Source organism: Chiloscyllium punctatum, chromosome 29 (genome assembly GCF_047496795.1).
Source record: "Chiloscyllium punctatum isolate Juve2018m chromosome 29, sChiPun1.3, whole genome shotgun sequence".
Classification (NCBI taxonomy): domain Eukaryota; kingdom Metazoa; phylum Chordata; class Chondrichthyes; order Orectolobiformes; family Hemiscylliidae; genus Chiloscyllium; species Chiloscyllium punctatum.
In genome coordinates, this window is record NC_092767.1 from 76870338 (window position 1) to 76883434 (window position 13097).

Here is a 13097-nt window from a genome sequence, read left to right on the forward strand (position 1 = left end):
TTGAAAGTGGAGTTGCAGGTAGACAGAATAGTGAAGAAGGCGTTTGGTATGCTTTCCTTTATTGGTCAGGGTATTGAGTACACGAGTTGGGAGGTCATGTTGCAGCTGTACAGGACATTGGTTAGGCCACTGTTGGAATATTGCAATCAATTCTGGTCTCCCTTCTATAGGAAAGATGTTGTGAAACTTGAAAGGGTTCAGAAAAGATTGGCAAGGATGTTGCCATTGGAGGGTTTGAGCTACAGGGAGAGGCTGAACATGCTGGGGCTATTTTCCCTGGCGCATTGGAGGCTGAGAGGTGACCTTATAGAGGTTTATAAAATCTTGATGGGCATGGATAGGATAAATAGACAAAGTCTTTCCCATGGGGTGGGAGGAGTCCAAAACTAGAGGGCATAGTTTAAGGTGAGGGGACCTAAGGGACATCTTTTTCACGTAGAGGGTGGTGCATGTATGGAATGATCTGCCAGAGGAAGTGGTGGAGGCTGGTAAATATTTAAATGGCATCTGGATGGGTATATGAATTGGAAGGGTTTAGAGGGACATGGGCCAAATACTGGCAAGTGGGACTAGATTAATTTAGGATATCTGGTTGGCATGGGCAAGTTGGGCTAAAAGGTCTGTTTCCATACTATGACGATATGTTCAGAAATGTTATTACACAGCCCAGAAGTGACACTTGAACCCAGGCCCTCTGGCTCAGAGGCACGGACACTACCACTACATCACAAGCACCCTAGGTCTTATTCTGCCATTGATATTTTCTAATTAGTCTGTTCGGATCTGTTCTTACACACCTGAAGTAGGTAGGACCTGAGTGTGGGTTTCCTGGGCTAGAGATAGGAACACTACCACTGTGCCACAAAAGCCTCAGGTCTCTATCTCTGACAGGTCTTGGTTACTTATTGGCTTATGCAGAAAGAAGAATAATTGCACTTTCATTTTCATTGCAAGCATCGTGACACAGCTATTTTCCTATGGCCAGCTTCATTGAAGGACTAATTAGGAAGAAAGATACTGAGATTTGAACTCAGAATCTCCTATTTATTAGGCAGGTGCTTAAACCTACTAAGCCACATCACTACCCATATCCTTAAATGTGCATATCTTACATTATGTTCCAGATATTTTCTAGTCGAGGAGATATTCTTGCAAACATTTGGAGTGAGTGGTTCTTGAGCCTGCGTACCCTGGCCCAGAGGTAGGGATGCAACCACTGTGCCACAAGAGCTCTCATTCTGGCATGTGACCCATCAGTATTACCATCAGCCAAAGTTAAAAATCACACATGATCAGGTTATAGTCCAACAGGTTTATTTAGAAGCACTAGCTTTCGGAATGCTGCTCCATCATCAGATGGTTGTCCATCTGATGAAGGAGTAGCGCTCCGAAAGCTAGTGCTTCCAAATAAACCTGTTGGACTATTACATGGTGTTGTATGATTTTTGACTTTGTACACTCCAGTCCAACATCGGCACCTCCAAATCATGATTACCATCAGCCAAGATTGTTAAAAATAACATTATCTGATTGCACGGATAATGGGAATGTGCTAACATGCACTGAGCTGTTATGGGAACAGGGCGAATGAGGTGTAATTTGAGAGTCATCTTGAGTCCAGATAATTAATGAGAGAAGATCCTGCATCTTCACTTTCTCACCTTTTCATACTAGTGCTCGGAGTGCTTGCTGGCTCCAAGTATCTGCAAAGTGGGTAAATATTCCAATCCTTGGCACTGCAGTTTCTCAATCTGATAATCTGGGAAAAGAAAATTTATAAGAAAATCATTGCAATCTGAATGGTGAGATGGTTGCCCTGTGACTTCATCAATCATTACAGAGTTAAAGTGTCTCTCTCTCACTCTCTCTCACACACACACACACACACACACACACACACACTCCTACCTCTCTCTCTCTCTCACACTCACACGCACACCCATACTCCACACTCTCTAGATCAGTACAGGCCAAAGAGGTGAGTGTGAAATCTGAACTAGCATGGGAGGGAAATATTAAACATAAATCTTCCTCTGCTCCTTAAAGTGAATGTTTATTGAGGAGAATAGATTTCTCTTCATTGTCCCCTACGTTTATAAGCCGTGACAGGCAATGTGCAATTAATTACCCTACATGCCCCATGTTCATTTGGAATTCAGGTTCAATACATCAAGGCAGTCAATGTTGTTTTGATTTTAGTGCTGTAGTTAGTTTTGTTCCAAGTATCCTGCTATTCTACAGCAATGCTGCAGATTTGTGCTTCAGCAACTCTATTTGAACTGGTGCAATTTGCTGTCAGTCATGATTCCAATAACATGTTTAACCACACTTGATTTTTGAGAAAACAACTTCTTCAAACAAATACTATTTTCAGCATTATTGCAAATGAATTTGTCTTTGGAATGAAATGACTACCATAAAAAGGTATATTTGAAGTTCAAAGAGAAAAGGAATTGTAAATTTGATAATTTCTATTGAGTCAATATTTCCATCTTTAAAAATTCTCAACACATGTTTAAGCTGCACCCTGTTGTTAATTGAGGGTAATAAAAATGAGCATGCTGGAAACACAGTAAGTCAGGCAGCTTCTTTGGAGAGAAACAGTTAATGTTTCAGTGAATGACCCTTCATTGGATGAAGGTGTAGCCTAACTTCTTTATTTCCCCCTAGGGAAATGAAAATTTGGTGTGTCAATGTAATGCTTACAAAACTGTATTTGTAACTGAATGGAATTCAGCTACATCAGGTATACTGTTCTCTCTGACATGGCTGGCAAAGAGTTGCCCTGAAGCAGTGACATTGAAAACAGCAGCTAAACATTTTTAGGAGCAAATTACTGCAGATGCTGGAATCTGAACTGAAAACAACAAATGCTGGAGATCACAGCAGGTCAGATATTTCGAGACATTAGCCTGCTCCCTCAATGGATGCTGCCTGACTGGCTGTGATCTCCAGCCGTTGTTGTTTTCAATTAAAAATTCTTAATTGGCTAAAGCTGATTTGAATTGCAGAGCGAATAGAAGGGAGGCCATTTGTTCCATTATGGTTGTGCCAGTATCTTTAAAGCAGCTATCTATTAATCAACCCTATGGCTATTTAATGTATGTAAGGCTTAAAAATACATCAGAGCCCAGGGCTACACTCTGACAGTTGGCACTGTAAAGTTGAATGGGGAAGCTTTACTATAGCAATTTGCAGTGATTAATGTTGATCTAAAAGTGTAGTAAAGTTAAGATTAATGGATAAATTGTGTGCATTTAAAGTAGTTTTCTCTCCCACGTATTAAATAATGTCCAATGCAATAGTTTCAATATTTTAAAAAAATCCCTGAATATTTTTTCTTCCCCTTTTGGATTGTCAAAGACTGTGGGGGTTTGTCTGTGTCTCAGCAATCATATTGTTTCCTGAAAAATGGACTGTCAAACATAGACTCTGCTCCTCAATCCTGCCTGACCTGCTGTGCTTTTCCAGCACCACACTTTTTGACTTTAAATGGACTGATTTATATAGTTGTGATAATGGATTTCTCTGACTCACCCTAAATTCTTATACAATTTTTGTTCTCTCTTGGGATATAGATAGAATGCATGTAGTTCTGTTAGGGAAGGACTTCCAGAATTTTGACCCAGCAGTGGGAATATAACTCTAAGTAAGGGTATTGTGTTTTCCACACTTCACTGTGTAGACCGATGCTTCTTGTTCAGATTTTCACAAGTAGATGTGGATAAAGTAAACATTTTCTTTAGAATCCCTGCAGTGTGGCAACAGGCCATTCAGACATTCAGTCCACACTGACCTTCCGAAGACCCAACCCAGACCTACCACTCTAGCCTATAACTCTATTTCCCATGACTAATCCACCTAGCCTACCCATCCCAGGACATTATGGGCAATTTAGCATGGCTAATCCAGCAAAACTGCATATCTTTGGAATGTGGGAGGAAAGTGGATCACCCAGAGGAAACCCACGCAGACACAGGCACAATGTGCAAACTCCACACAGTGTGTCGCTGTGGGTGGAATTGACCCTGGGTCCCTGGCTCTGTGAGACAACAGTGCTAACTACTGAGCCACCAAGCTGCCTATCCTAACTAAAGCATTTACAAAATGAAAGCCCAGCATACCACTGCACACCTCTTTCTCTGTACCTTTGCGTACATTCTCCTTCCCAAGTGTGCATTCTTATACTTCTGCATTTTTGCATGCATAGTTTCCTCAATTCAATGCCAAAACCTACTTTGTAACTGAGCGCTTGCTTACTGCAATCTGTATGTGACCTTGTATACCATGGAAGTTGAAGTATGATTGTTGTGATTGAGCAGGGTGTGAGTTCTGTCAGGTTTGGAAGTAGTGTGGGGTGGTAGCACAATGGTTAGGTTACCAGACCCCCTTACTGGATTAGTGGTGCTGGAAGAGCACAGCAGTTCGGGCAGCATCCAACGAGCAGCGAAATCGACGTTTCGGGCAAAAGCCCTTCATCAGGAATAAAGGCAGTGAGCCTGAAGCATGGAGAGATAAGCTAGAGGAGGGTGGGGGTGGGGAGAAAGTAGCATAGAGTCGAGTTTGTTTCACGACATGGTTGAAGAGCTTCAGGGCAGAGGAAATGACCTGGGCGTTGCAGTGGGAGAGGGACTCCCTGAGATTCTTGTAGAGAGAGGAGGAAAACTTCTTCAAGGCAGGCATCCTTGTAAGAGGATTCGCAGTAGGGTTAAAACCAACGAGGTAAAAACAATGACTGCAGATGCTGGAAACCAGATTCTGGATTAGTGGTGCTGGAAGAGCACAGCAGTTCAGGCAGCATCCAAGGAGCAGCGAAATCGACGTTTCGGGCAAAAGCCCTTCATCAGGAATAAAGGCCCTTCTCCACCCTCTACAATAGAAGGTGAAACAAGAAAAGCTTGTGTACTTTTGGAGCTTTTGTACTCAGCATTTTAATCAGAGCTCTTTAATCTGGAGCAAAGAGAATGTTTAAATTGTCACTCTTACTTAGTACCACCATGCCACACGCTACCTGCACTCTAAGCGAGGTAGTCGGTCACAGGTTAAGTGCAAGGTGTTAAGATTATGTCATTCTTGCCCTACGCTTGGTAAATTTTTAAGATCATTTTATATCATCCAAGATCCCAGTGTCCCCATGTTCTCTGTAATCATCCTTGTAACTTACTTGGTTCAGCCTCCACCCATGATATGTCTGACTTCTGCTGGCTATGCCATTAGCTGATTCCTGATGAAGGGTTTTTGAACGAAACATCGATTTTTCCTGCTCCACACTCTCTTCAGAACCCTCTTCAGAACCTTTCCAGCACCACTCTGATCTTGACTCTTATCTCCAGCATCTGCAGTTCCTCACTTTCGCCTATGCTATTAGCTGCCAGGTTTCTTTTCTCTAGAAGTTTATGTACAAACTGTCAACTTTCCTCTCTTTTCTTTTTTAAGACCTTCCTTAAAAAGGTCCTGGCTCACACCTGTCTGTTCCTCTGACTCAGCATCACTCTTGTTCATACCTATGTTCAGCCCATAACAGCCTTTCTGTGTTAAAGATGCTGTACACAGTAAATGGAAACTCCTGTTGCTGGTGATATTTTTTTTCTCTCCCAGGTGGGGGATGAAATATTTTGTGCCTCCCAAATTTAATACGCGATTAGCAGATTGCTGTAGATGGTGGAGGCCTTCAGTCAGTAGCTAAAGATTAATATCATGATTGATGTCATGAGTGGCTTTAGAACTAAAACTTCACCTTGTTTAGGACTGATCTTAACAAATATTTTATTCATTGACGTGCCAGCATTTATTGCCCTCCTCAAAATACCCAGAGTCTGTGGGTCTGGAGTCACATGTAGGCCAGATCAGGTTAGGATGGTAGTTTCCTTCTCTAAAGGACATGAGTGAATCAATTGAGTTTTGTTGACATCATTTAGACCCCCAGTTCCTGATTCTTTTTCTTGAATTCAAATGCCACCATCTGCCATGGTGGGATCAAACTGGGTTCCCCAGAACATGAAGTGAGTCTCTGGATTAGCAGTCCAGTGATAATACCAGGCCACCATCTCCCCCAGGAATGAATAATATACATTGGATTTTCCTGTGGCAGGATGTTCAGAAGAAGAGTGTATTCTTCAATTTATTTACAGCCTCTCTACTTTGCCACCTCCTGCCCTGCACCCTAACTTGTACCCTATGCTGTTCTGAAATGAATTTACTTGTATCTTTTCCTTACCCCTTTTTTTGAAGCTGTCTTGTTTTTATGTTCTACAAATTTCTTGCAAATTCCTTTATTATGTTATTATCTGTTTTCCCCACAGTCTCTTCAGAATCCTCTTCAGAAACTTCTTTAGACTTACCTGTGCATTTGACCATCTCCCCATTGTTTTGTTCACACACTCCTATTGAATATTAGTGTCGAGAGTGTGGTGCTGGAAAGGGATTCCTGATGAAGGGCTTGTGCCTGAAACTTCGATTCTCCTGCTCCTCGGATGCTGCCTGACCTTTTCCAGCACCACACTTACAACTCTGATCTCCAGCATCTGCAGTCCTCACTTTCTACTATTGAGAATTAGTCCCAAATTGAAAGACCACATAAACAGAACTTACTCAAATGAATTTCTTCAAAACTTGATAGGTAGCTGGCAAGAAAGTGTCAGTAGTAACTTTGATAACATCCCACCGTACTCCATGTCTAATGAATTAATTTTGAAGCATGCATTGTTATAAAGTGCCATAAAATTTGTGCATAGCAAGCTCCCACAAACAGAAACATGATAATGACCAGATAATTTTGTTTGAGTGATGCTGATTGAGGGATAAATACTGGTATGATCAGGTTGTAAGTTTGCTCGCTGAGCTGGTAGGTCTGTTCTAAAATGTTTAGTCACTTTGCTAGATAACATCATCACTGAGCCTCTGGTGAAGCGCTGATGTTCTGTCCCACTTTCTATCTGTGTGTATTGGTCTGTTAAGGTTGAAGATATCATTTCTGGTTCTTTTTCTCAGAGGTTGGTAAATGAGGTCCAAATCGATGTGTTTATCGATGGAGTTCCGATTTGAATGCCAGGCCTCTAAGAATTCCCATGCGTGTCTTTGTTTAGCCTGTGCTAGGATGGATGTGTTGTCCCAGGTCGAAGTGGTGTCCTTCGTCTGTGTATAAAGATACCAGTGATAGCTGGTCATGTCTTTTGGTGGGTAGTTTCCTGCTTGTCTGTCCGAAGTAGTGTTTGTTGCAGTCCTTGCAGGGTATTTTGTAAATGATGTTAGTCTTGCTGGTAGCTGGTTCAGGATCCTTTAGGTTGATCAGTAACTGTTTCAGTGTGTTGGTAGGTTTGTGGGCTATCATGATGTGAAGGGGTCAGAATCATCTGGTAGTCATCTCTGAGATGCCTTCGATGTATGGTAGTGTGGCTAGAGTCTCTCTCTGGGTGTGTTATGTCTTGTTGTTTGAGTTTGTTGTTTAAGAATCTGCAGACTATTTATCAGGTACCATTGTTCTTGAATAGGCTAATTTAGACCCCATTTACTAACCTCGAAGAAAAAGAACCAGAATTGATATCATCTACCATAACAGACCAAGACACACACATACAAAGTGGGACAGAACACCAGCACTTCATCGGAGGCTCACTGATGATGTTACCTAGCATAGTGTTGAAACGTCAGAGGACAAACCTACCAGCTCAGTGAGCAAACTCACAACCTGGGCCTCAACCTGAGCTACAAATCTTCACAAAAATCGCAAACTGGTATGGTCACCCAGAAGAAATGGCCTACTCTTCACATTGGGTCTTGTCCACCGGAAAGGATAAACAGATCTTTGATTTAACGTTGTCTTTCTGATGCATCATTCTCTCAATACTTTGGACAACACAGTGGCTCTGTGGTTAGCACTGCTGCCTCAAAGCGCCAGGGACCTGGGTTCGATTCAAGTCTCGGGCAACTGTCTGTGTGGAGTTTGTAAATTCTTCCTGTGGCTGCGTAGGTTTCCTCTGGTTGCTCCAGTTTCCTCCCACAATCCAAAGATGTGCAGGTTAGGCCATGGGAAATTACCCCATAGTGTTCAGGGATGTGCAGGTTAGGTTCATTAGTCAGGGGTAAAAACAGGTTGGGGAATGGGTCTGGGTGAGTTACTCTTCGGAGGATCGGTGTGGACTTGTTGAGCCGAAGAACCTGTTTCCACACTGTAGGGACTAATTCTAAACTTCAGAGCATCAGCTCAGCTTTTGTGCTAATGTCTCTGAATTCGGACTTGGTTCTCCAACTTTTCTGACTCTGTCAAAAGCACCACTGATGTCACCAAGGTTTGGACATGCTCATTGTACCTATTTTTTACATGTGGGTTTGTACCAGGCCCATGGCTGAAGTTTCACTTTCTAACATTGAGTTGCTAAAACACATGCCTGGGTGCAAACATGTTCTGTTGGCTTTCGCATTGTCGATGTCCCTTTTCAAATTGTCAATTATTGTGGAATGAGACCACGAGAAAATGTTGAATTGTTCCTGCCAGGACAAGTACACTACTGCTGGAGGGGAAAAAGGAGAAAGAGAGCGCTCCAACCTGTTTTTGCTCTTGTTCTACACACCTGTCAAATAAAAATATTACCAGAAACTTGGGAACTTCTTGGCTGTAGCCTAGGGTGGAATAAGAACAAAGAGGAAGAAGAGAGGGTGGGGTAAAAATCTTGAGAGAGGAACTAATGTTTTTAAAATGATGTACTAACTAACTCGTATAATGTACAAATAAATTTACATTGTAGGGTGTAGGTGAAAAAATTGGAAGAACAAAGTGAATTATTTTCAGGAGAGAGATAAAAATAGCAGTTTGGGAAGCTTATGGATTCACTTCTTTTGAAAAACCTTCCAACCACTGAAATATTTATTGATTAAGTAAAAGCGAAATATTGGAATCTGACCCAGCAGATGCTGGAGAAAGTCAACAGGTCTGACAGCATCTGTAGAGAGAGAAACAGTTAAAATTTTAAATCCACTATGACTGTGTTCTTCAGAGGTGCTGAACCATTTCTGAAAAACAATATTATTTAGAGTCAGAGTCAGACATGTACACATAGAAACAGACCCTTTGGTCCAACTCATCCATCCCAACCAGATATCCTAAACTAATCTGGTCCCACTTGCCAGCACTTGGCCCTTATCCCTGAAAACACTTCCTATTCAAATATTCATCCAGATGCCTTTTAAATGGAATTGTATTGCTTTGCTGCTTTCCTCACGTTGCACAATTGAGTGTTTCATCCTTTCAATATAATCTTTAAAACCCTCCAGATCAAATTGATAGTGTTAACCCATTTTAGAAAATTGTCTTTATCAGTGTTTTCTATTTGTTCACCATTTTTGTGAGCTCCATCGTTAAAGTAGAATTGAGGGCATAGATTAGCTATGAATGGTCAATTGGGTTTGAGGGTGCGAATGGTATATTTATCTTAATTCTTATGGAAATAACTGGAGTAGGGCACTAAATTCAGTCAAAGTGGTCCATGTCATGAACTTTTTAAAAAATAACAAATCCACTTGTGTTAATTCAGTGAATAGTTTTCTCTTCAAGTTGGCATGGTTGCTCAGTGGTTAGCACTGCTGCCTCTCAGTGTCAGGGACCCATGTTAAATCCACCCTCTGACAACTGTCTGTTTTGAGTTTGCACATTCTCCCTGTGTTTACGTGGGTTTCCTCTCTCAGTTCAAAGATGTGCAGATTATGTGAATGGTACATGCTAAATTGCAGAGTTTCCAGGGATGTATGGGTGGATTAGCTATGGGATATGCAAGACTACATGGGGTGGGATGCTCTTTGGAAGTGTGGACTTGATAGGCCGAAAGGCCTACTTCCACACTGTAGGGATTGTATAAACTTTAGGTTTGAACCCTGTTCGGTGAGTTGAGCTCATAATCTAGGCTTCAGTTTATCATCAGGCAATCCTGCACTGTCAAAGACGCTGTTTTCATCTGTTAAACTGAGATCCCAGTCTGTTGACTTGAGTAGATATAACATGCAATGTGATACTTCAGGGGAGAGGAGTTCTCCCAGTTACTTGGCTCAACATTTGTCCTTTTCAGAAAAAAAGGCCAATGAATGTATATTACCTATAATTTTCTATATTGCCGTTGGTGATGCCATACCGTGTATAAATTGAAGAATGTGTTTTCCTTCATTGACTATGTTTTGAAAAGAATCTTTTGACAGTCCTGAGGACCTGAAAGGCATTGTATTAATGCTAATGTGTTTGTTCCATTGTCGAGTTTAAGGTTAGCTACTAATCCTTTCACCTGGCTGCTGTGGCATGCTGCGCAGTTAGCTTGTGTCTTTGTAATGACAGATGCACAGCCACCTGCTTATTTAAATCCTTGCAAGAATTATGTGTAGGAATGACTGAGACCACTTTAGTGACTAATCATAAATCCAACTAGTATCACATGCCCTGATTGCCAAAGAAGTTTTTCAAAACGAAAAGTTTTCTTGACTGCAATTGAGTCTCACATGTGGAGAATGCTCACAGTAGAATCCCCGAATCCATGGATTTGGTTTCATTGGTTGCAGTTAACTGCTGTTTACTGCGGCTTGAAAATATTACGCGGAACATTCCAGAATTATTTCCGGGGAGTAAGTTTCTCATTTATATGGTAGAGTTCACTACTATCTGTAATTTCAGACATCCGTGATAGGTTTTGGAACGTATCACCTGCAGTTACGTGGGGACACCTGTATTTGGAGCTCTTGAAGGTGATCTGCTTTGCGGACCCATACACCATTGACAGTTGGGAAGCATGTAAAACTCAGCAAGGGGCATTGTCTGACGTGCGGATGAGTTTAGAAAATTTGCTGTTTACTTGTTCTTTAAAATAAAAGCAGACTTTAAGTATTTTTCCTGGACTGGAAGTTCTCCAGGTTCCAAAATCGCCCATTTCGAATTTGAAGTATTTCATGTGCCTGTTCTTAAGTGAAGGAGATGGTCCCAAGCTCTTTGATGTCATTGCGGGCTTGGCATTTGGCAGCATGATGGATTATTTTCAGTTGTACGTGTGGGCTATATTTCAGAGCTCATGGCTGAGAGCACCGAAGAGGCTAATTTGGTTTCGGCTGCAAACTCTGAAGGGAATGGACTTTGGTGTTTTTTGAGAAAATTCTGTCTGTTAGGGCACAACCAGAGCCGAGTGTAGACTTGTGACATGTGAGCTCGGCAGCTTTCCATTTCCCCTTGCAGCATGCTTCTGGGACATGTCATTCTCTCGGCATATCTGATGTCAGCACTGATATTTTGCCGGTCCAAAGTTCATCCAGTCATTTGAGCACAAGAAAGTTTGAGAAAAAGGATTGTTGAAGTGTGTATTTTGCCAACCTACGTTGCTCACCTAACCCAATGATGTATTGAATTTTAAACTTTCCCTTGTTTAAGTTCTTCCATTTTTACCTCTGTACCTTTTCCAGCTTTACTTGCCTCTTGGTTTCTTGTTACTCTAATTCCAACCTCTTAGATAGCTGCTCTTTAAGTCATTTGCTCTCAAGCTGTCATCCTAATTGCACCACCTCCACCTACCCTTGAACATCTCTCTCTTGATGCTGTCATCATCTTTACCTTTACCTTTTCTTGGAGGGTGGCAGTGGAAGGGGCATGTGCATTATGCATCCTGTGCATTTTGTCATTTAGTGCTCCCCTGTATTTCCTTTTGGGTTACGTGTGACGAGCTCATTCAAGAAAGCTTCTAAACGATCACCAAAAGGACATTTTAATAACAACGAAGTCTGCTGTAGTGACATCCAAGTATAATGTTTGGTCTCTGGTGCACGGGGCCACTTGGGCTCCTACAATGATCAATTCCATAAGGTAGTGAGCACGGCTGCACAGCATATGGTCTGAACCAGCATCATTGCCCCAGGCTGGTATGCTGTCCACCCTTGCAAAAGTAAATCAATACAATCTATTTTTATTCATTCACAGGATATGTTGCTTTCTAGACCCAAGGTCAAAAATCTGGATTCAGGATACTTTAAAGTTTTCTTTTTATCCATTTTGCCTTTTTCTCCTATTTTCGTCTGTCTGAAAGTACAGGCTTTTGTTGAGGTCCACTGACTTACCCTTTAGTACCTCCTCCAAGTGGCTACTGTCGCTAGATTACCAGTCACTGGAGGCCATTTTAACTCATTGGTGGCAGAGAGAGGACAGCACAGCATCACAGACCAAGGAAAGAGTGAACTTGCATTTATGTAGCATCTTTTGCAATCTCAGAATATCCCAAAGTTCTTTATCAAGGAAGAACTTTGAAATGTAGTTGTTTTTGCACTTAGAGTAAGCCCCAATGAACAGCAATGAAATGATTTCTTTGTGTTTTGATACCAGGATAAATTTCAGCCCGTACACTCTGTTGTATCAAAGTAGTGCCACGGTTTAATTTACATCCACTAGAGATGGCTGATGCAGTCTTGGTTTTTCTCATCTATAAAATGACTCCCCCACAGTGGTGCAGTCCACTTTACTGGAAGAATGAACCCTGACTTTGTGCTTCAAGCATGGGATTCAAAAGCACAACCATTTTATCGTCCCATTTTCCCCCTCAGTCAAAGCAAAATGCTCAGAGACGTAGTATAGTTTTACCTCCTTCATCTTTTTTCTGGGCCTTGGAGGGAGAGAGAACAATTGCCCATGTACCCAGAGACATGAGTTCTCAGTCTTCTCTCTTGAACAGTAGTTTCTTAATGAATTATATCGTCATTTTACAGGGAGGAGCATCCAAATAAGGCAACATATATATTAATTGGGTGACCATTATAGTCAGTGAGTGTCAATAGTAAAGATTAAGCCATCTGCTGTTACACAATGTTCTTAACCTTAACTGGCTTCTCGTAATGAATACTTTTTAAACTGACCTTACTTACTAAATGCTGCCAATATTGTTAAATGGCACTACATAATGAATGTTTTTCCACCTTGTTAACCCATTACCCTTGACTCCAATACCCCATTGTTAACTGCAAGTTCTTATCTGTCCTGAGTCATGCTCAGCTGAACCTCTTGTTTCACAGAACTCAGAATTTAACCCTATTCTCAGTTTGACTTCAAGACAAGTGTACTATCCTTGAAAGACTAATCTAGGCCTGAG

At 41.6% G+C, this 13097-nt stretch overlaps 1 protein-coding gene across 5 annotated transcripts in view; it reads left to right on the forward strand.

Annotated features, from left to right (window-relative positions):
- Positions 1 to 13097, forward strand: part of pak4 (p21 protein (Cdc42/Rac)-activated kinase 4) — a 136946-nt gene that overhangs the window by 31263 nt on the left and 92586 nt on the right. The window contains exon 1 of one of the 5 annotated variants that reach the window (XM_072549530.1): positions 1181 to 1201. The exons of the other annotated variants lie outside the window; for them this stretch is intronic. The gene's annotated coding sequence lies outside the window, so the exon portion shown is untranslated. Of the gene's footprint in view, positions 1 to 1180; positions 1202 to 13097 lie in introns of those variants that run through there. 5 annotated transcript variants of the gene reach the window in all.